Source organism: Anabrus simplex, chromosome 9 (genome assembly GCF_040414725.1).
Source record: "Anabrus simplex isolate iqAnaSimp1 chromosome 9, ASM4041472v1, whole genome shotgun sequence".
NCBI classification, from domain to species: Eukaryota; Metazoa; Arthropoda; class Insecta; order Orthoptera; family Tettigoniidae; genus Anabrus; species Anabrus simplex.
In genome coordinates, this window is record NC_090273.1 from 103,995,439 (window position 1) to 104,020,298 (window position 24,860).

Sequence of the window (24,860 nt, forward strand, 5' to 3'; positions counted from 1 at the left end):
CCTGCCTCTCACTCGGAGGCTCCGGGTTCGACTCCAGCGCATATCAGGGATTACCTGAATCTGAGTGATGGTTCGAAGTCCACGAACACTACGTGATTACAGTAGGAAATCCCTGACGGTGAGATGGCGATCCCGGTCTAGAAAGCCAAAAATAATGGCCGAGAGGATTCATTGCACTCATCAATACGTCATCGCGCAATCTGCAAGCCTTGGGGCTGAACAGCGGTCGCTTGGGAAGTCAAGGCCCTTCAGGGCTGTAGTGTCATTGGTGAGAGGGTATATATATGTTGCCAATACTTCTTTCCCAGCCCTCTTATAATTGCTATTGGCATCCCCGTTGTGCAAGGTTCGAGTAGCTTCTTCCTAAATACCGGCACTGGGTTCGGTTTCCGACCAATCAAATTATTTCAATCCTGGACTAAAGTTGGACAAGGTTCACTCATTCTCGTAAGTTAGACTGAGGAGTTGTCTGATATGAGCAGCGACACACCCAGTCAAGAATAGGCTGAAGATGCCGACACCCTGACCATGATACACTCGAGAATCTGCAGGTCCTCTGACTGGAGCGTGCTGGAAGACTTAATACCTTTTCGTGCCAAGGGTTTGTTTGACTTTGCGGTTTTTACTCCTTACATTTATGAGTTCTACAATAGATGATTATAAGGTGGGGGGGGGGGGGAATGCAGTAAGTTATGAGTATTGACCTCTGTTAGATAAAAACGCATGCCTCTTAATTCATAGTTTTTGAGGACAAAGAGGAAATATTCATACGGGAAAATCCCTAACAGATTTTAGTAGACAAACCATGACACCAGAACTGTAAATCCATTATCTGTAACTCGAACTTGGAAAGTAACCTGCATTGCAGTTAATAGACGTTCTAACTGGGTAGAGTTACGATTGGTTCTGAGCCAGAATCCACAGATTTGATTACACAGTACGGGACTCAGTTTAGTTACCAATTAGTGCCATTTGATTAAATGGTACCTCTATATTGGTATTTAATTAAATCAATTCTGGTAATTAAATAGCTGTAAGCTATGGACTTAATGAAGCTCTCCGTACTTCATTATGCATGCCTGTTGTCGACTATATATATATTGGGTGAAGGATGTTTGAAGTAATATGACGCTGAATTCAGTAGGAAATAAATATGGCAGAGAGAGAAAATCCACTTGGGATAGGTGCGCTTATTATTATTATTATTATTATTATTATTATTATTATTATTATTATTATTATTATTAATATCTATATATTAAAAAATTATGAAAACTATAGTCAGTCAGTCCGGCCATTCTATCCGGTTGATTTCCTTCATTTTTTTAACTGAAAAGTATTCATGCACAGATTTGTCATCAGGTACTATAAATCACTTAACTTCCGCCTTCCTCAAATTATTTGATTTTTCAATTTTTTGTCTCTGTGAAGCAATCATATCTTTGGTTCTAATTGAGGTACGCAGTTCGTTTTGGTCTAAAGAACACTCAGTGGATCACGCGGTTTCTTTTGAGGTAATAACTATTATGCGCGCACTTTTTAGTGATAGATTTTTGTACTCGTTGGAGAAGTAAGAAGGGTTCCGTTAATGCTGCCAACTGAATGGAAATGAAATCTGAATTGAATCGATAATATGATCGATCGATATGAATTTTATAAACCTTTATTATTTTAAGCAAACAACTGTGTCACACACACAATATATAATACTATATAACATTTCCCGTTGCGAAACGTGTTCCTAGCATGAATTCTATAGTTTGGCTTTGCTGTGTAAACAACAACAGTACGAGTACTTAAAGAGTACGCCAGATGGCGCACAGCGATCATAAGCGATTCTTAGTTTGTGTTTCAAAGGTTACCTATACGAATCTCGAAGATAACCAAAGTCGACCGCTTCAGCACTAGGGTGTAAATCTATCACTAAAAAGTGCGCAGATAATACTTAAATTTCTAGATTCTGACAAAAGTTATGAGTACATTTGTCTCCATGACGAAGATCGTTCAAGGACTTCTTAACAGTTCGGCGCGTAGTGTTGTTCCAAGGAACGTTTAATTCAATTTCTTTGTGTGATGTATTTTCAAAGTGTTTTGTTGACATAATATTACGTTCTGTTATCACATCAGATAATGTGCTTTATTTCATTAACTGGAAACTTTGCAAATACATCCATGAGGATAGTAACGGACAACACCATACTTTGTACATTGTGGGCGGAGCCAGCGGGAAACTGCTAGTTGTTGTTGTTATTATTATTATTATTATTATTATTATTATTATTATTATTATTATTATTATTATTTTCTCGAGTCGAAAACATACAAATTTACATTGAAGGTACAAATCAGTTTGAAGTGAAACATGCCCAGTATTTTGAAATGTCCAATGCACTCGGAATGGCTTGTAGGAGTCATCCTCTGTACAAGTGATGGGCACACAGGTCACTGAGGCCTGTGGCTCACACTTTGTTCTTGTCCGAATTTAATTAATATTTCTTTGGAATATTTAGATTTTGCAATCTATATATTTAAAAAGTTGAATCGAAATAGCTTGGCAAATCCATCCATCCGATCCGACCTGGTTGGTTTTTTGTTTTATTATCTCCGGAATTATCTGACGGTGAATCATAAAACATTGATAGGTCTCTAAGTTCAGTCAGCTTTGAGTAATCATAAAATCAAATCACGAAATAATCACTCCAAAAATTGCAGGCGAAGGCTTGTCCTAGCCCGCAATACATTCTGTGCTTAGCAGGTTGCTAAGCAACTAACACTTTCATTAATCCTTACTAATGTCATTGCATGCAGCCATGTTGGATTACTACCTGTGAAGTCAGAGAGTATACACTTCGTCTGTGCTATATACACTCTTTGATTCTCTGGCCTTCCCCAGCTTCTGAATATACTCAACAAATGACAGAACTTTCCTAATAACTTACATGCTGCTAAGAGAAACATATTTGCATCCGGGAGATCGTCGGTTCGAGCCCCACTGTCGGCAGCCCTGAAAATGGTTTTCCGTGGTTTCCTATTTTTACACCAGGCAGATGCTGGGGCTGTATCTTAATTAAGGCCACGGGCACTTCCTTCCTAGCCCTTTTCTATCCCATAGTCGCCATAAGACCTATCTGTGTCGGTGCGACGTAAAACAACTAGCAAAAAAAAAAGAAAAAGGAGAAACATCGAGGTACGCACAGATAGGAAGGTATGAAGTCGACTAGCCTTCTGTATGACCATTACCAGTAACAAAGCGCAGGGAAATCCTCTTGAAAAAAGTGGGTGTTTACTAACACGAACCTTTATTCAGTCATGGCCAATTGTCTGTTGCACTACCTCGGGCACTACCCAGAAAGCTCAAGAGATTAGAAGCTTATCTCCTTACTCCAAAATCATCCCAACCCTAAGTTTGCAATATTTTCGTAACACTACCCTTTTGTCGGAAATAATCCAAAACAAACTGTGCTATTTTCCTTTGGATATTTTCCTGCTCCCGATTCAAGTAAACCTGGAACCATGCTCCAATTGTGGTCTTACCAGTGACTTATACACCGTCTCCTTTACAACCTTACTAGAACCCCTAAAAGAATAACCCTTTACTACAATCCATTTATGTGTTTACCTATTATGCATAAGTGCGTGAAGGTTGATATCATCACGGTTTCAGACGTGGATATCAATGCTATCGAGCAAAATTCGCGCACGTTTTCCACCAATTTCCCAGATTTTGAACACGTAATATTTATGGAGGTCTGGTGAACGATTTTAACGAGACCAACGTTGGTGGAGTGTCATGACTATACATAGTGTGACGAGGGGCGCACGATTCCCCAACACGTCCTGAGTACCAATAAAAGATTACTAACCGAGCTCGATAGGTGCAGTCGCTTAAGTGCGGCCAGTATCCGGTATTCGGGAGATAGTAGGTTCGAACCCCACTGTCGGCAGCCCTGAAAATGGTTTTCCGTGGTTTCCCATTTTCACACCAGGCAAATGCTGGGGCTGTACCTTAATTAAGGCCACGGCCGCTTCCTTCCCACTCCTGGCCCTTCCCTGTCCCATCGTCGCCATAAGACCTATCTGTGTCGATGCGACGTAAAGCAACTAGCAAAAAAAAAAAAAAAAAATAAGATTACTAAAAGACTTCATAGAATGACTTGATTCCTGGTAAAAATCTAAATACGTTTGTGTGAGATATTCGGAATTGATAGTGTAGGAACACTTGAAAGAATAAGTAAAAAGACATCAATCAAGTGATAGGATACTGATATATTGGAGTACTTTCGAATTCCACAGGACTGTGTTGAGATTGAACTCGCTAGGTTGATCTCTTGATTCTTCTTTCTGAGCTACTCAGATTATTATTATTATTATTATTATTATTATTATTATTATTATTATTATCACAGCATTGTGCTCAGCTAAGGAGCGCGATTGAACTTATTTAGCAGATGAATTATTTTCTTTCTTCTCTTCCAGAATCTCTTCATCCTCTTCTTCTTTTCTTTTTCTTCCATTTTTCCGTCGATGCAGTGGTGGATCTCATCTTGGTTTTTTCAGCATAATAACGTTTGTTCACCAATGTCATTTTTTTAACAAGTTGCTTTACATCGCACCGACACAGATAGGTCTCATGGCGACGATGGGACAGAAAAGTGCTAGGACTGAGAAGGAAGAGACCGTGGCCTTAAGTAAGGTACAGCCCCAGCATTTGCCTGGTGTGAAAATTGGAAACCACGGAAAGCCACTTCAGGGCTGCCGACAGTGCGGTTCGAACTCACGATCTCCCGAATACTGGATACTGACCGCACTTAAGCGAACACAGCTATAGACCACGGTCACCAACATTCTAAAGCTGGGTCTGTCCTATATAATTTGACTTGTAATGCTGATTACATGAAAGTCTTTTGCAGTTTCTATTATCCAATTATTCTTGAATTTTAGTGAGGAGGCATAATTAAATTTATTTTTAGTAAGTCTTTCACTGTCCATTCTTTTTAAATATGGCCATCAATTTTCAGTCGTCTATTTCTAATAGTACACGATAGTTTCTCCGAACGCTGGTATAATTGAGGAGACCTATTTTTCTACCACATAACATGAGGCGATTCCTAAAAGTGCGCGAGTCAGCACACTTCCATGCATGTCCATGTGCTCGCCGCCTGTAGAGCTAGAAATGTACAACGCCGTAAATAATTACACACACACACACACACACACACACACACACACACACACACACACCGTGGTTTTTTCTCGTCAAGTGTTGATTTACATCAGCGCAAGTGTAATAAAGGAAATCCCATATCATGGGACGCTGTGTAATTTTCATAAACAGTTTAATTAAAACTAATCTCTTCATAACAATGGAGAGATAACATGTTTGGTAATCACTAACGCAGTTCAAACACGGTGCTTCTGTACGTAAAATAAACAAACCGGTGCTACTCGCAGCCACTAAGTCCATTCTCTTATGTGGTCCAACCCAAAAATAAAGTTAAGTAATAGTATTCTCATTTAGTTCAGCGCTCAATAGTTCTAGTGGATGGGAATGTATGCTGCGAAGACTCAATTGGTGCTGTTGGTGGTGGTGGTCTCCGTTCTATACTAGCTTTTCATTACTACGAAACTACTCTAATCTGTTTGCGCTATTTACTTACATTTCCCACAAACACTAAGTGAAGAAATGCCAGGCGTCTCAATATGTGTCCTATCAATCTCCTCCCCTGATAAAATTTATCCAAATTTTCTCCTCTCACTACCTCAAATCAGTATCCCTTCATTCGTGATGCGATATACTGTACGCATCTCACCTTCAGCATTCTTCTGTAACACCACATTTCAAAAGCTCCTATTTTCTTGACCAAGTTATACTTCCTTATAAATGCACACTCCACATATAAATCCTTAGGAATATATTTCTAATTTGAATATGTATGTTTGAAGTGAGAATTCCCCTAGCTGCGGATCGCCAGGAACTGTGGACAGAGTGATCAGTTATTGCAATCCAAATGATTTTGATACAATTAAATGGAGACCTACACCTTTGACAGACAAAAATGCGATTTTTCAATTTATTATTTTCATTTAAAACGGAACGTTTCCGTTTATAACAGTGCAAAAGTTTGGTTATTATATGTGTAAATACAGTTGTAGGGAGTCCACTGTCTGTAACTTCGTTTATTTTGCCAATTTTTCAGATATTAATCCATTTTAGGTTAACTCAAGACCGTATCAGTGGTTTTCATTTTTCGTATCTATTTGTTTGTTCCACCATCGCGGCAAAACGGCTGGACAGTTCTCGACCAACCTTCATATTTAGAGTATACTCATCCCGGGGAAGGGTTTGATATGCATAGGATTTAAAAATCTCTGAATAGATGGGGGTTTATAGGGAAAACAGAACATTTTTCTCACAATATTGATTTTCTGTAAAATTCGTGTACTGTACGTGAAATGTTCCTTCATTATATACAACTTTTGTTTGAACATGATTTGTCTTTCTCTTCAAATGATGGAGAAAATTACTATTTTATTCGGATCTCATACTTTACATTGAGTGACCGACAGACCGACAACGAACTTACAGGTTACCAGGGAAGTAGCACATTGCCATTTTCTTCATCATTCCTGTAAACTCGTGGTTGTTCCTAGGGTAGAAAGCAAGATAGACGTCAATCGGTCATTCTGAGGGATATTGGCGAAATACCGTTGTAGATTACAATCGACTTCGAATAACACTATGGGGCGTTGTGAATATTTGAACAGTACCGCGGAGTGTAACCCATTATTTTACATCATAACCTTTTTTTCTCTCATTTGCTATAATTGTTACTGTATTTCTCTTCTACTTCTGTTTTCCGCTTTAATTTCTCGCCCCTGCCTTGCCTCATTAGGCTTAAGTAATACCACCATATGTCATCTTCTCACCCGTTTACCTAAAAATCCCTGCGCCTAAATGTCTCCTCTGTTACCGCCTGGTTATATCCGTAACTCATACCATCATTATTTAATGAGGGGCATTTTATTTTCAAATGCATCCACTTGGTACGTCCACATTTGTCCTATACGGCTATCTTCAGTTATAATAGTTTTTTTCTATTAATTTCAACTTCCTTAACTGTAATGCATTATTCCTTAATTACTCCGTATGTATCTTATCTTATCTTATCTTAATCTGCTTACCCTCCAGGGTTGGCTTTTCCCTCGGACTCAGCGAGGGATCCCACCTCTACCGCCTCAAGGGCAGTGTCCTGGAGGTTCAGACTTTGGGACGGGGGATACAACTGGGGAGAATGACCAGTACCTCGCACAGGCGGCCTCTCATGTTATGCTGAACAGGGGCCTTGTGTAGCGATGGGAAGATTGGAAGGGATAGACAAGGGAGAGGGAAGGAATCGGCCGTGGCTTTAAGTGAGGTACCATCCCGGCATTCGCCTGGAGGAGAAGTGGGAAACCACGGAAAACCACTTCCAGGATGGCTGAGGTGGGAATCGAACCCAGCTCAGTTGACCTCCCGAGGCTGGAGTGGACCCCGTTCCAGCCCTCGTACCACTTTTCAAATTTCGTGGCAGAGCCGGGAATCGAACCCGGACCTCCGGGGGTGGCAGCTAATCACGCTAACCACTACACCACAGAGGCGGACACTCCGTATGTATACGAGTGCTAATCCCGAAACCTAGAAACACTTTTTCTTTTGGAAATATTCCAGGCTGTTCAAATGTGTAACTTTCGGTCCTGGAAAATATCAAACTATGTTTTCAATATTTTTGACGGGGCAGACATTCGTTTCGGGTTATTTGGTGGCCAAATGGTAAGTCGAATCACAAAATAGATAACACAATTACCGTTTCATTTCGAGAGAACTACAACTTTGGTCCGATGATTTTTTTTTTTTGTCGTGTCTCTATCCCTTACACGTTAAATAGAGCTCTATTTCTCGATTTCAAGTTAATTTTGTACTTTTTTTTCACGTACATGTTATCGTTCGACACACTTATAAGAAGTCCGGCTCCATGGTTAGCGTGATGGCATTTGGTCATAGAAGTCCCGGGTTCGATTCCCGGCAAGGTCAGAAATTTTAACCTTAGTTGGTTAATTTTCTTGGCACGGGAGCCTGGTGTATAATTTCATCCCCATCACGACATATAGGTCGCCCTACGGGTGTCAAATCAAAAGACCTGCACCTGGCGAGCCGACATTGTCCTCGGATACTCCGGCACTAAAAGCCATAAGGCATTTCATTTCACTTATAGGAAAGGTAGATTTTATGATTCCAGTTGTCACACGAGTCTTAAAAAAATAAATTAGTTTGTGAAAAATGTACCAAATTCCACCCTATGCAATGATTCTAACACAATCTAAGCCATAAATATAGGAGATACGAGAAAACATCATAGGGTCGACCATGTAGAACACTAAAATGGGGCGTCTGATGGTGAAATCCATTTGCGGATATGTCGTACAGTTTCAGAATAGTGACTCTTGAAATAAAGGTCTGCACTTATAAATGTGTCCATGCTTATCTGTACAAATAACGTTGTAATGGGTCCGTTCTTTGTAATTTAATTTGTTTTTAAAATTTTTCAGACATTTATCCGTTTTAGGTCAACTTAAGACCGTATTAGTTTTCTTTCGTGTCTCTCAGTCTGTTCGACCATCATGGCGAATCGGCTTGGTATTTCTCGACCATACTTCATATTTAGAGTATACTCATCCCGGAGAAGGTTTTGATATGCATATGATTTAAGAATCTCTGAATGGGCGGAGGTTTATAGCAAAAGCAGAACAAGTTTCTCTTTCCATTTTCTCTTATACTGTTGATTTTCTGTAAAATCCGTGGACTATATGCAAAACGTCTCTTCATTACAAATAACTTTTCTTATGTATATAATTTCGCTTACTCTTGAAATGTCTGAGAAAATTACTATTTTCTGCGGGTATCGTGCTCTTCATCGAGTGACCGAAAGACCGTCAACGAATCTACAGGTTACCATGACAACGTCTCTGACTGTTTGCCTGCAGGGAAGTGACGTATTGCCATCCTCGTCGTTGTTGCTTGCGTAGAACGCGAGAGAGACTTCATTGGGCCATTCAGCGGGATATTGGCGGCATACCGTTGGAGGTTAGAATTCTGCCTTGCCTCATTAGACGCAAGTCATACCATCATAAGTCATCTCACCATCTGTTTACCTAAGAATCCACGCGCCTAAATTTCTCCTCTGTTACTGCCTTCTTATATCCGTAACTCACACCATCACAATTTAGTGAAGGACATTTTATTTTCCAATACATCCACTTGGTATTTAGATATTTGTCCTATCCGGCTGTCCCCAGTTATAATACTATTTTCCATTAATTTCAACTACCTTGAATGTATTACTTTCTTCCTTAATTAATTTGTATGCGAGTGCTAATTCCGAAACCTGGACAATCTTTACTTTTAGGAAAAATTCCAAGCTGTTCAAATGTATAAATTTGACCCCAGAAAATATCGATATATGGATGCATTTTAATGACGGTACAGGCTTTCTTTTCGGGGTAATTGTGGCTAAACGGTAAGTCGTATCACAAAACAATTGCACAATCGCTGTTCAGTGTGGAGAAATCTACAACTTTGGTCCTATTTGTCTTGTCTGAATTGTTGATATGTTAGATAGCGCTGCATTTCTCGATTATAATCAGATATCTCCAGCTCGATTGTGACTCATTAGGAAAAGGGATCTGTTCTTGTAATGAAAACTCTCCAGCTCTACTGTGACTGCCAGTTGCCAAGTGAGCCTGCCGTTATAGCAAAAGCTCCCGAACTCGATTTTGATTGGCAGCAGGGAAATGTGGCCTGCCATTATCAACTAAACTTCCTCAAAGCATACCTTACATCGGAAGCAACATATGTGTCCTCCCTGTGTTTGTTTCTCGGCTAGCGTAGGAACATGCAATTTAATATAATCTTACTCACTGCCTTTACACTAATTTACGGACAAATCCGTATACAATGTAGAATACTGTAGCGAAACACGGGTACATTTGCTAGTCTCCAATATTTTCGGAGTTATGAACAAAAACGTGAAGCTCTGTCACCCAAGCAAGTCCTTTGTCGGCAAGTTTGTTTCTCGTTTCACCGTAACTTTTGTTTTTCCGGACAACTCTGAATTTTTTTATATATAAAGATGAAATTTTTCATGCCAGTATATTTCATAGAGAAGATGATGTTCTAGAATTATTGAGCTAGCTACATTGGTTAAGTTAAAAAAATTATTTTCAATTGAAAATTAATGAAAAATCGACTGCTTGAAAATAACTTCATGAAGAAAAGATATTTATACTTTATGGACTTCACTGATTATAGTTCAGATTGCAGCTATAACATTACTAATCATCATAAAAAGAATAAAAGAAAAAATATTCATATGTTTGGAAATTATCACGGAAACGGCAAAATAGTGGCCATGGTACACCACCAGGGTCCCGGGTTCGATTCTCGGCAAGGTCGTGGATTTTAATCACTTATGATTAATTCTTCTGGTTCGGAGACTGGGTGCCTGTGTCCATTCCAACACTCTCCTTTTCATATTCAGACAACATACCACACTACCTCATTACCAATCACCACAGACGCGACGCAGTTCGCACCACCGACTCCACAGGTGTGGGAAAAGCGGTAGGAAAATAAGATTATTAAGGAATAATGAGCTTGTCACACTAAGTTTCCTTTTAGTCTTCGCTTTCATCTCTGCGGAAACAAATGTTCAATACACCCCATTTTTCTATGTTCAAAGGTGTAGTTGTCCCCTTAATTTATCTACTGCTACCTTAAATATTACAATTATACTTACTCAATAATTACATCCGATCTCTAATTTTGTAGTTTCTAAGACTTTTATATACCTTTATTTTTGTCCTTGATGCTAACAATGTTTTATAGTGTAGGACAACATGTATCTTACCATTATTAATTTGTATTGGAGCAAGTATTTATTTGTGTCAAGAGTCTGAACAATGTTATCCTTAGCTTACAGTAGACATTAAGAATGAATGAATGAATGAATGAATGAATGAATGAATGAATGAATGAATGAATGAATGAATGAATGAATGTATTGCCTGATTGGATTGGATTCATGCATGAATTAGTGGATGAGCATACCCCTCTCCCACTCGCGGTTAACCATCAACTGTGGAGAGAGCATTCGTTAACAAATGAGTGATTGAATGATTGAATGAGTTGATAGTTCTCAGCCGCATATACGGAACTCCAGCAGATAAGGTAAGAACATTCCATTTGGATGAATGCAAGACTGGATGAAATAATGAATGAAAAATGAATGAATTCATACAATTCATGTCCACCCTTACCTTTGACGTCAATGTTTATTTTACTACCCAATAAATATAATTTACTCCTTTGAGATTTTATTTCCTAATATCATATTTCTTGCTATACGTGACTTCGTTCGAGAGAATTCCGTTACTTTTGTTTTGGATTTATTCACTTATTTTTATATTCCACTCTTAGAAGACTGCCGCTATAATCTTCAGAATTTCTTCCAGATGTTTTGTAGGTTCGGGTAGATTTTTAACGGACGCCAGGACATCGGAATTTTTAGCAACAAGAGTTCACTAACGTTCTGAAAGCCAAGAACATGGAGTGGCCGTATCAGTCAAGCGTCACTGTGCGTCTCAGACATTAGTCTGGAGTGCACATTGTAAACATGTTTAAGGCACCGTGCTATATTGTAATGTATAAATATTTTTGACTACTGCATATTGAAGTTGTTAACCGATTTATAATAGGTATTATCAAGATCCTTTTTAAAAATGACCGTGAATTGCAATCTCAACTCTATTCTTATCAAGGAACAAAATTTTCATGAGTGACATAACACTCTTGCTCATAATTTCCTAATTATAACGCATAGGAGTTGGTTACAATAACAGAATTTTGTATACCCTTGACTAAAATAGAGTGTTTGAACACAATTTTACCTTCAATATTCCCATTATGGAATGAAATATTGATTTTTATATACAGTACCTCCATCGCGTCAGATAAATTGCTTCATTTATATTCGTGTGACCGCATGTATAAATGTGTGTACATATGAATGAGGTCGAAAGTCCACTATTTATATCAGCAGACATAGGTAAAGCACCTATCCAATAATGTTTTTTTTATGGCGTGGAACATGACTCACAGATCATTGTAGTTCAATGATTCAGTTATTTGACAGTGAACAGTTCTTGTGGAAAATGTGGGATAATTTTTGATTTCACAAATTTTATATATTTTACTATTCACCGTGCGAAGTCTCCGTGGCTCGGGTGACAGTGCACCAGCCTCTCCCCGCTGGGTTCATGATTCAAATCCCGGCCACTCCATCTGGGATTTGTGTTAGAGAAAGTGGAAGGAAAACAGGTTTCTCTGCGGGTACTCCGGTTTTCCCTATCATCTTTCATTCCAGCAAGACACTGCATTATCATTTCATTTCATCTGTCAGTCATTAATCATTGCCCCAGAGGACTGCGACAGGCTTCCGTAGCCCGCAGAGTTCATATCCTCTCCGCTAAAATGGGAGGTTTCATTCATTCTACTCCTGACCCAGTCGAATGACTGGAAACCCTATGTGGATTTTCGTTTCCACTAATGACAGTACCTTATAAATTTTACACTTTACTACATAGGAATAATAATAATACTAATAATAATACACTGGCGAAAAAATTTCCAAACACCATGAAACAGACTAAGGAATGTAGAACACGGAAATTTTGGCAATACATTTGTGGAGGTAACATATTTAATTTATAAAGGTACAAGGCTACTTAGAAAAGCGAGAAAAGCCATCGCAAATGTGCCATGCTGGATCATTAATAATCGGTGTAATCGCCTGACTGTTGAATCCAGGTATGCAAACGTGCCTGCAATGTGTCGTCCAGGTGCCGGATGTCAGCTTTTAGGATGGAGTTCCATGCCTGTTGCACTTGCCCGGTCAACACAAGGATGAAAAATGCCGGCTGTGGATGACGCTGGAGTTGTCATACAAAAAACGTCCCATATGTGCTCGACTGGGGACAGATCGGTGGGGGAACGAGCAGCCCAAGGCAACATGTCGACACTCTGTAGAGCACGTTGGGTTACAACAGCGGTATTGGGGCGTGCATTATCCTGTTGAAAAACACCCCCGCGAATGCTGTTCATGAATGGCAGCACAACAGGTCAAATCACCAAGCGGACGCACACATCTGCACTCGCGGTGCGTGGTATAACCACGAGAGTCCTCCTGCTATCATAGGAAATTGCCCCCCCAGACCAGAACTCCCGGTGTAGATCCAGTGTGTCGACGCCGCAGACAGTTGAAATGCAGGCGCTCATTTGGTCTCCTAACCAACACACAGCCATCACTGGCACCAAGGCAGAACCGGCTTTCATCAGAAAACACAACGGACCTCCACTCCATCCTCCAATGAGCTCTCGTTTGACACCATTGAAGTCGCAGGCGGCGGTGGTTTGGGGTAAGTGGAATGCACGCCGCAGGGCGTCTGGCTCGGAGCTGTCCTTCAAGTAACCGATTTCGAATAGTTCGTCGCGTCTCAGTGGTGCCAAATGCCGCTCGAATTGCTGCTACATACGCAGTCCGCTGCGCCACACCCATACGCCGAATACGGCGGTCCTCCCTCTCGGTGGAGCTACGGGGACGTCCGGTGCCCGGCCTTCTTCCGAGCGTACCTTTTCGTGACTAATGCTGCCAGCACGCATGCGTAGTGGAGACATTCCTACCAAGTCATTCTGCAATAGTGCGGAAGGAAAATCCAACTTCACGTAGCCCTAATATACGGCCTCGTTCAACCGCAGTGAGCTGTTGATACTGGCCTCTTCTTCATCGTAAAGGCATTCTGGACCCGCTCACAGTCACTCCGTCCAGTCTCACAGGTAACTAACGCTCTCGCACAGTACAGCACGTATTTAAAGGAAACCTGATGTGCAACGTCATGGGGCCACTGCTAGCGCCAGGCTAATGTGATTTGCGGGACACTTGTATCAACGACATCTTTCAGATGTACAATATAAACAAGCCTAACAACGTTCGTTAATCTAGTACAATCCCTTCTTGGTGTCTGGATATTTTTTTCCACCAGTGTAACAATAATAATATTTTGGTACAATCTGCTTTACATCGCACCGACACAGATAGTCTTATGGCGACGATGGGATAAGAAGAGGCTAGGAGTGGGAAGGAAGCGACCGGGGACTTAATTAAGATACATCCGGAGTATTTGCCAGGTGTGAAAGTGGGAGAAAACTATCTTCAGGACTGCCCACTATCACTGCCTTCGTTATGTACAGGCCGTACTGTAGCTCTGATGACGTCACGTTTTGGGTGAGACTTGAAGGCGATACGCATCCTCTTCGCTTGAATAACACACTCGATTAAATTACTTAAGAAATTTTTAACACCTTATAAAACCAAAAACTCTTCATAAATGTTTGTTAATTCTGACATACAGTGCATATCCTTCCCCGTAACGTTCTATTTCTTGCGTATATCAGTTCGTTTCCGTGAGTACAGGCTAACACTTAGAGACATATTCTTGCGGTTTCTATCCATTTTCTAGTCAAGTGGAATATTCACATCATACACAGTGATAGAAAAATTGCAACCAATTACCAATAAAATATACTAAAAATGTAAAATATTTCTATACCAACAATTCAGGACCTACAAGAGATTTTACGAGTAAGCTAACCTCCAACAATAACAAAACATTTACTGTCACTGTCATAAAATTCAGTTATTGTTAAAAATTAGATTTTTAAACAAAAAACAATGCATATACAATTATTTTCATATTCAGTTTTCATGGAATACCCCTGTTCCATCCCCTATGATATGAAGTTCGATAGAAAAAATCTCAGGAGTCTTATTTCACAATACATATCTAAAATGCCTAAATTGGACTTGAATTTTTAAATACACCGATATTAAATAAGCCGTAAGTCTAATTACATAAGAATATACCTAATGTTACCCTTCATTATCTAAAGGCTTTGCCTTGTCGCTCCAACCATTGATCTCTTCTCTCTGCGATCCTTTTCATCTCTCCATAACCTTGGCATCCCATCATCTCAACTATCTCTTCAATGATCTTCTTCCGTGGTTTCCCTCTGCCTTTCTTTCCCATCACCTTGCCTTCGAACAAGTTCTTTATGAAGTCATTATGCGGAGAATGTGACCAAAATCTGATTCTTTTCTCCTTTTTATCGTTGTTATTAAATGTCCCTGGGTGTTTATTTCTCTAAGCACTGCTTCTTTAGTTTTCTTCTCAATCCAGCTAGTTCTTGTCATCTTCCTCCATAGCCACATTTCCACTGCCTCTAGTCGTTTCACGTCCTCCTTCAAGAGAGTCCATCCTTCACAGCCATATAGCAGCACACTCCAAATGAATGTTTTGATAAACAATTTCTTTTGTTCATTATCTAAGGCATAATAATTTTTAATTCATCGCCTGGGCAAGATACTCGTATTTCCCTCAGGATTTAGTCTTCAGGAAAGTCGTTGACATAACTGTGTGGTGACTAACTACTCATTTCTTCCTAGGAATAGCCTTCTTCGATAACCTCTTTCTTCATCATAAGGAAACACAAGTACTGGAGTGTACTTTCCTCGTTTATAATTGGCTTTGCAACCAGGCACGCAGTAACTCTTAGCATGGTGATTTCTCTCACTAATAACGTTAATTCAGTTATGTAGACATCGTGGTTAATAATAAAACACTGAATGCATTAACTCAATTTTACAAAATGGATATAACATTATACAAATACATTACAAAATTAAAACACTGCAGAGCGATATTCTTAACCTATAGTCTCACATGGATATACACTCACACTGAGTTTTCTTTACTAATTAAGGACTTTTCTTTTAATAATGCAGTCGATGACGACTGTCTCACTCTCATATATATCTCAATAAACATGCGGCCAACGTTTAAAATTTCAATAAAACAACGTAGAATTGACATTTAACTCAACTAACTCACGTGCTGAACTTCCCCCTAACGAACAGCTGATTGCTTTCCCGCGTTCACTACAGTACGGCCTGTACATCACGATGGCAGTGCCACTATCTTCCAAATGCATGCTGACAGCCACTTGCTTGGTAAATAATAATAATAATAATAATAATAATAATAATAATAATAATAATAATAATAATAATAATAATAATAATAATAATAATGAATGTAACTACTGGGCAAACAGAAAGATAGGGATACCATGGCTAACAGAAGTGAAGAAAGACATGCAGGAACTGGCAGTAACTGAAAACGACATCGGAAACCGAGCACTTCTCAGAAGAATAATCAAACAAAAGAGGTTTCAGGACAGACCATCATGTAAAGAAAAAGAGGCGCCCTTTGGAAAAAGGAAAGAAGAGAGAAGCATAGCCAGATAATTGCGCGAGTATTGGGCAAATATCAAGTCCCTCTCCAAGCAGAAAAGTTGAACATCGTGGTCCTTAGTTGGCCCATTCGAAGAAAGAAGAAATGCATAAGTGCACGTATTATAGACTATTATGCCTTTCAACATTCAGTCTGCACGTCTGTGAATTAACTAAGCACCAATAAAATCTCTGTTTGCAACTATCTCTGTGGCGTCATTTTGATATGTACCTCTTCATATCATTGCCAACCAAGTCTAGCCATCGCCATCTTGGTCTTCATCGACTTCTCTTTCCCTTCATGGCCGAGTCTATTATTCTCCTAGGTAACCTGTCCTCTTCCACTCACCGCACATGACCCCCCTGCCGAAGTCATTTTATATGTACCTAGATCATCCATTGAGTTCATTCTTACCTCAACCTTTACCTCCTCATTCCGAGCACCCTCCTGTCATTGAACCAATATGTTTATATCGGCAATTATTATCGCTTTATTCATGTGAGTTACTTTTAATTTAAAATATACTAGTCGGCCTGGAAACAGAGCAGTCTAATGGTAGTTTCGTCCGGGAGATTGTTCATAAGGAAAATATTAGGTCCTCTAAGAATTGCAGAGTTTTGGAAATTAAAAAGTAACAATGAAAATTACCAGAATATAGAAACATATTAGAAACGATAAGAAAAGGAGATTGCTATTTCTTGGACACATTTATAGAATGGATGGCAATAGACTAACTAAACGAATTTTCGAGTACCTTTGGCAAAAGAAATCAACCACCAACTGGATCCAAGAAGTCAAGAAAGACCTGGAAAGGAACAACACACGAGAAGAATAATTATTGGAAAGAAAGATTTTTAGGAAGAAAGTCTTACAAATGGAAGGATTCCAAGGGAGGAAGGAAAAGAAAACAGACACAACGTGGACTGAAGACAAGAAAAAGAAGCACAGTGAAACAATGAAAGAATACTGGAAGAAAAGGAAAGAACAAATAAGGAGGAAGAATTGAAATTGTAACGTAGTCCTTAGAAGGCCGGAACGCAAGAATAATAATAATAATAATAATAATAATAATAATAATAATAATAATAATAATAATAATAATAATAATAATAATACCGGATTTTTATGCAGTAATAGGTTAGAATGAAAACTTACTGAAACGGATAACGAGTACACACTAATCTGCCCAACATCTATGCTATGAATTTTGCATTAACATTAGGGGTTCGGCCGATCAGAAACCCTGCAATTTATCTTTCTCTTACTACATTACGAAAGAGCGGCCTAGATGACAGCTAATAACCAAAATACCTTGTTTGCATTCCAACCTATTACTGCATAAAATACGGGGTCTAAATAATAATAATAATAATAATAATAATAATAATAATAATTGTACCGGGCGGTACACCTCCACGCCGCTAATTCAAACCTTGCGCCAGTTGAAACTCCCCTACTGGAATAAGTCTGAACTTTGTCTTATGTGTTAATTTTCAAGTTACCCTGAAGATGTCACTACTTGGAAATTTTGAAGTTTCTGAACTGTGTTGTTTTCGACGTATTTTTGTTTTGCTTGTAGTAAGAAGTGTGAACATTCTCTTCTAGAGGACACTACTGAAGAACTACAACGGTGCACCCTAGTGCGAAGCGAAAGAACTGTTTTTTTGGAGAAAATTTAATTTCAAAAGTTTGTTCTTTGCTAAATTTCTTTCAGTCATTGTTTAAGTTGGCAATATTAACCCTTTCTTTCCCCTTGTTTTGAATTTAGCCAATCCCGAATTTCCTTAATTAATTTTCCACCAATAATGTGTTTCTTCTTCATCTTGTGTAGGGGTTTTCTTTATCCACCAATAAAATGTTTGTGGGCGGGTGTTTTCCTTCCTGAAACGCCTCGAACTTTCTGCGAGAGTATATAAACTACTGATTTTAGGGTCTCTGCGCCACTTCAGTAACATCTTTCAGTGTGTAAAGTACATAGCAGGGGGCGGGAAGCGCCTCTTCCTTCGGGCAGCAGTTCAACAACAAGGTAATGGCCGATTAATAACTTCTTTTCTTGCTAGCTCAGCAGTTTAACTCTCGGGGCGGGTCCGAAGCTTTTCCCCCATGTAACTTTCCCTAAAATGTAAAGAATCTTTGTATTTATTCTATCTTTTAAGCTTCATATTGGGATAGAGAGTGCTTAACCCTCTCGAGCTCCCTCTCATATTGCATTGAGGTGAACTTATTTTCACAACCGTTTCTTCCTTAACGTAATGTAAATTGTTTCCTTCAAAAGTCACCTCTTTAGTATGGGATTAGCCCTTGCATTAACGGCCTAGTGCCAAGTAGGTTTTAAACAAAGTGTATCAGGAGCGCAAGTTCGCCTCCTCTCAAATTGGTACTTTAGAGGCCAGGTAATTAAATTTTCTCACTTAATAGGCCTCAGTAGGTTGGGTATCTTTACCCCTGTGTTTATGTCCTTAGAGGACAACTTGAAGGTGGAGTTTGGTGCGGCCTTTGATAGGCTTAACCTTAAAGAGCAGATCGCTCTTTTGAAGTTTGTTTCTGCGCGCCTCGAGGAGGCTTTATGATGTAATTGGGAGCAAGTGCTCCTGGGCTTGATTGGGGTCTTCTGCCCCTTTGTTGAATTCTGTATATCGTAAAGTTGGGCTAATTGCTCAAGAATTGTGTGTCTGTCTCTCGGAGCCCCAAATCCTGTAATTGTACATTCTCGATTAGTGGTTTTGCTACTCTGTACCTGCCATTATTGTTATTTCTTGTTTTTTGCTAAGAAAATATAACCTTGTTAAATTTTAAATTCACTTTAATTTCGTAGCCTGAGACCTGTTCACCCCCCCGCACCTTCTTTCACCTCTAACTACCACGGAAAACTCCGTAATAATAATAATAATAATAATAATAATAATAATAATAATAATAATAATAAATAAATTTTCATTATAAACTGTCGTGCCTTTCAGCTTTCAGTCTGAGAGTTTTAAGTAATTAAGTAGCTCTGTGGCATCTTATCCTTAAATAATTAGAAACTGCAATACTTAAATAAGTGTAAAATTCATATTGTAGGCTCGAGGTGACGTAGCTCTTTTCATGCGCACCTCAAATGGAAACAAGATGAATTCACCTGCTTAATCACATACCAATCCTGCTGCCAAATATAAATTCTGGCAGTACCGTCCCACTAACTACCTTTTTGCGGTCTTCGGAGACGCCAGGGTGCCGGAATTAGTCCCGCAGGAGTTCTTTCACGTGCCAGTAAATCTACCGACACGATGCTGACGTATTTGAGCACCTTCAAATACCACCGGACTGAGCCAGGATCGATCCGGCCAGGTTGGGGTCGGAAGGCCAGCGCCTCAACAGTTTGAGACACTCAGTCCGGCAAAATACGACTCACATACACCATACAACTCATAAACACAATCAACAGTTAGCCCCTCCAATTGCTGGTAAAAATTGGGCTATGTAAAGCACAGTAGCAATGTTTGCTTTTCTACCAGGATCGCTGCTAGAACTATGGAGGTCAAAGTTCACCGCTCTCCCCGGAGTGTTATCGGGCATGCACGTTTTACTGGACTGGGCATAAAATGCATCTACAGAGGCTGCTGTATACACAGGATGTATGAAAAATGTCCTCCAGTTATCACAAGCCGTGGTGAACGAAATCAGGGCAGTTCAAATGAGGACATGAACCAACCAAATCCCAATTATCATCCATATTTCAACGAGGAATCTAATTTAGTGCAGTTTGAGACGAGGCTAACAGTTCAAATGCCACGACAGCAGCCTCCATATTTTAAACAACATATATTAAAGGACAACATTACCATGATCTTGACAGGAATTAATTCGAAGGCAGCAGAAATATTTCAATTACTGTGAGGAACTATTTAAATATGACCAAACTATCGATGACGAAATGGGCATAGAAAGGAAGATTTCATGTGACAATGGGGTACTGCAAGAGAACCCCCTTAGTCCGACACTATACACTTAGCAGACATCACAAATATTATCCACAATACATCGGTTGTGATGTACCAGTATGCAGATGACATAGCAATAGGTTCAAACAACAGAGATGACCTACAAGCTGCAATGGATAAACTGGATGAGTATGCCGACATGATTAGTCTAATAATCAATAGAACGAAAGCAGTTCAAATGGTTTTCCGGAAAGGGGGGAGAACAGCAGCAAATGACAGGATAACAAGCAGTGAAACAGTCCTGGTAGTTGTGAATTCATTCAAATACTTGGGGATTAGGCTCCATCCCTCTTCTACTTCTTTTAGAATTCATGTAAAAGAAAGGTCATTGGCAGCCATCAGAAATATGTATGATCTGAAGGAACCTACTAAACTGTCTCTAAATACAGCCATGACGATGTTCTATGCAAAGGTTCTACCTGCCCTGACATACACTTTGGAGCTAATTTGGGAACATCTAACTCTATCTGACCTTAGAGTTATTGAGAATATCAAGGCTAGGTTCTTGAAAAGAATTTTACGTATTTCCAAAATGTCACCATCAAGACTTGCTTATGAGCTAGCCTGAGAAACCTTCCTTATGGAAGACATAAGAATGAGACTACAATTACCCTCTACACGGCAAGAACAGGAACTACTTCAAATTAGACTAAGAAAACGAGCGGAAATTGACTTGGAATTCTACAGGACGGAATGATTAACAGAATTCGCTTTTACCGAGAGAAATATCGTGTATCAAACAAAAGGTAACAACAGTTATGATCGGAGCCCAAAAACGCAATTCCCAGTTTGTTCGTAAATTTGTGTCGGGAGTGCAAATAAGAATTCGTTCAACAAACGTGTGGTCCTGTGTACTCTCGGAGTATCAATTCAAATTCCGAAAACATCATTTGTATGAAATTCATCAGGAAATTTCGTTGTTTTTCGCTTCCTATGGATAACTTCATGTTTAGAATAGCTATTATTTTAACATATTTTTATTCAATCGTATTTCCTTTCTGTATCCTCGGTTTTTTCGTATGCCTTATTCATAGCAGCCTATAGTTGGAGGAAGTAGTATCCAGAAATATAGGCCTATTATTCATTATTAGAATTTCGAACAATGTCTCGTCGCACTTCTTCCCATCTGTGGACATTGAAGACGTTCAGAAAGAAAATGAGAAACAAGGTGCGATTCAAATCACTGGTGTTGATAGTAGAGGAGGTTATTATTCTCAGGGGCAAAGTAAAAGGATTATAAGAGCCTGTACATATTACTTGGGCCCATGTCTTCCATTATTCGAAACGACTCGAGTTCAACTCTTACCTTGTGTAGGGATTTGAACAGGGTCAGAACAATTAAGGCACTGCCTGGCATAAGAGTAATATAATTGATCAATGGCGGATGTTATATTGTCTATGAAGAGTTTACTTCCCGTACCTTACATTTTGATAGAACTGTTGCTTTGAATATTTAAGCACCCAGGTTCTAGAAATGTTGCTCACATATGTTAGGTATTCATGAATATATGATGTACTTTAATCTCATTGTTAATGTTGAATTTTAGAGTTTAAGAAAAATTGTGATGAACGTTACAGATGAAATAAGTGTACTGTCTTTTTACTGCGGAAACTTTGCAATCCCAAAATGCTTTTATTCGTAGAACAGTATGTATTAAAAAATAAAGTAACGCAAACAGAAAAACGATGGGCCTTTTTATTTATTTACGATAAGCATAAGACATAATTATTATATTACTCAAGCAATTACCACTGCTGCATATTTGACCATTTAGTTAATGTAAACGTAATAGAAATAACACTGCTGTCTATATGGCTGTTTCTCTGCTTACTTCTAGCACCAGGTAAAATTTCAGACAAACGAGTGGTGTTATGAAAATGTTGCTTATTTCGGGCTGTGAAGACTCGGGAGTGAGGAGACGAGCTGCTCGACTAAGCGGTATGTTCCGAGCTGTCAGTGGAGAGATGGCTTTGAATTACATTAGTAGACGAATGAGTAGAGAGGTTTTAAAAGTAAGATATATCATAATATGAAGATGAAATTGGAATTGAAGGGGACAATTTGTGACAAATACTGTTTTATAGGAGGAGGTGTTAGGCATTGGAATAATTTACCAAGGGAGATGTTCAATTAATTTCCACCTTTATTGTTTTTATAATGTTCTTTACATACATAGGTCTTATGGCGGCAACAAGATAGGAAAGGGCTGTGAGTGGAAAGAAAACGAACGTGACCCTTATGAACGTACAATCCCAGCATTTGCCTGGTGTGAAAGCAGGAAACCATGAAAAACCATCTCCAGGGCTGCCGACAGTGGGGTTCGAACCTTCTATCTCCCGAATGCGAGCTCACAGCTGCATGACCCAAATCGCACGGCTGCTTGCTCGGTTCCCCCTTCTTTGATATCATTTGATAAAACACTGGATAAACAAACCTGAAATCTGTGAACGTGGGTACAGCCCTGAATACATATCAGTGGTTATGAATAGAACAAATAACATTGTCGTGTGTTTGTTTACCTATGTACTATTAAAAAATGGGACAATCTGCTGTCCCATCAAAACTTATGGATACACTGTGAAATGTTAAAAAATGGAACCGTCCAGTTCAAAATGGAAAGTCTAATTACTTTATAAGGAGCCATCTATGGACAGGTCATGCGGACAGGCCTTTAGGGGAGAGAAATGTTAATGCTTCCTCTATCCGTAACCTGGGCACTGAGTGGGTTACAATACTTAGTTTATGTCCGACAATCTTTCTCCATGAATTAACCTGTTACTCTTTTTTAGTGTAGGCTGAGTGAGCCTCATATCCATATGCCTCCCCAAATTACGAAATCTACCTTCTACATGTTTCGATTTCGTGAAGGAGAATGGAACTCATATCCTTGGGTGAACCGTGCAAGCCTTAATCACCTCGGCAAGGGAAAAGTGTTAGTATTTTAAAGTACTCTGTCACGCTAGGACATTACGGATTTCATTCGTAAATAACCCTCAAAAATTTCCCTAAATATGTAATAAAGAAGTGTATCAATTAACAATTTCCGTGTATACATTTTCATAAATTTACGAACCATTTTTCTGAAACATTTTATTGTCATCCTAGTTTCCCTCCTACTATAATAAATTACTAAATACATTATCAGTTTACATTATGACTTAAAAATCGTATTAATAAGACAACATTAACGGAGCAAAACATTAAATTACTGTAATATTGCTTTTTATCGATATTTCAATATTGCTTATAAGAGGAGATAGACATGGATGAATTATTTAAGAATTATTATTGCGTCTTGTTTTACGTAAGTAATAAAGAAGTGTAATAATTCATGGTCTGTGACTTTCTTAGAAATGACATAATCACCATGATATTTCTATATATAATTCTTTAAACAAATTCTAGTCATCTCTCATTTGAAAGCAAACTATGTAGTTACATATCTTTTTGGTAAATTCAATTCGTAATATATGATACAATTACACGAACAAACATGTTCCTTTAAGATGACATTCTGTTTAACAAATGCTAATTTTATTTTTGAGATTGTTGTATGTTATAAGCGACATAGTTAACTGCTGTTCCTTACAAAAACATAGAAATCCTCTTCATGTTGGACTTGGTTATATCATTTCTCAACTGATGTTTAAGTTTAGAAAAAAGTCTTCAAGTGCTAGCCTCTAAATCATAAGGTTTAAAAATGAAACAAAATTAATCCTAGATTTTCTTTATGTAACATGAAAGAGTTAAATATGTTTCATTACACATGTAGATTATGACATTTTTACTTACTATTTGACTGCGATGACTTCTATAAAAGTTTGAGATATCACTGGATATCACGTAACTATCATCCGTAATGTTTGCTTTTAAAAATTTTGTCCACACACTGAATATATTTTTATAACAATTAGTGCAAGGTGAATATTCACATGATGATTTTTAACACGTTTACGAGCACATGGAACACGAATATCACTGGTAAACGTTAAATCAGCATTTCGTACATGCCACTCGGTGGTGGTAGCTATGCCCGACCAGCAGATCCACGTCCAGAACGCCTAATTTGTCGGATACTGTACAGTAGGGAGCGTACGGCCGACTGCTGAATTGCTATTCCGTACGAACTGCGTGCGCAGCATCCCATACGGGCGATCGTTACCATGGTAACGGGAGAAGAGCTGCTAGGATCACTCGGTCACACTCTTCTAATTGAGTGTGCCTTACTCTCGAGTGACACACATCCTACATAACACTGTGTTACAGCCCAAAGTTGTGTTTAATGATCAGTGAAAACAACTTCACTAGAAAATCGTTGAGGCAAATGAAACTAATTTTTTCATCACATATACCATAAGCATGCGACAAATTAATCCTCTAAAGTCAAAGTTATTATCACTAGCATAATATCCTTTGGAATACCAATAGATTAATCT

At 38.9% G+C, this 24,860-nt stretch overlaps 1 long non-coding RNA gene across 1 annotated transcript in view; it reads right to left on the bottom strand.

Annotated features, from left to right (window-relative positions):
* LOC136881206 (uncharacterized) overlaps window positions 1-24,471 on the bottom strand; it is a 986,266-nt gene extending 961,795 nt beyond the window's left edge. The window contains exon 1 of the long non-coding RNA XR_010860995.2: window positions 24,217-24,471. This is a non-coding gene — a long non-coding RNA (uncharacterized lncRNA). The remainder of the gene's footprint in view (window positions 1-24,216) is intronic.
* Between the last annotated feature and the right edge of the window lie 389 nt (window positions 24,472-24,860).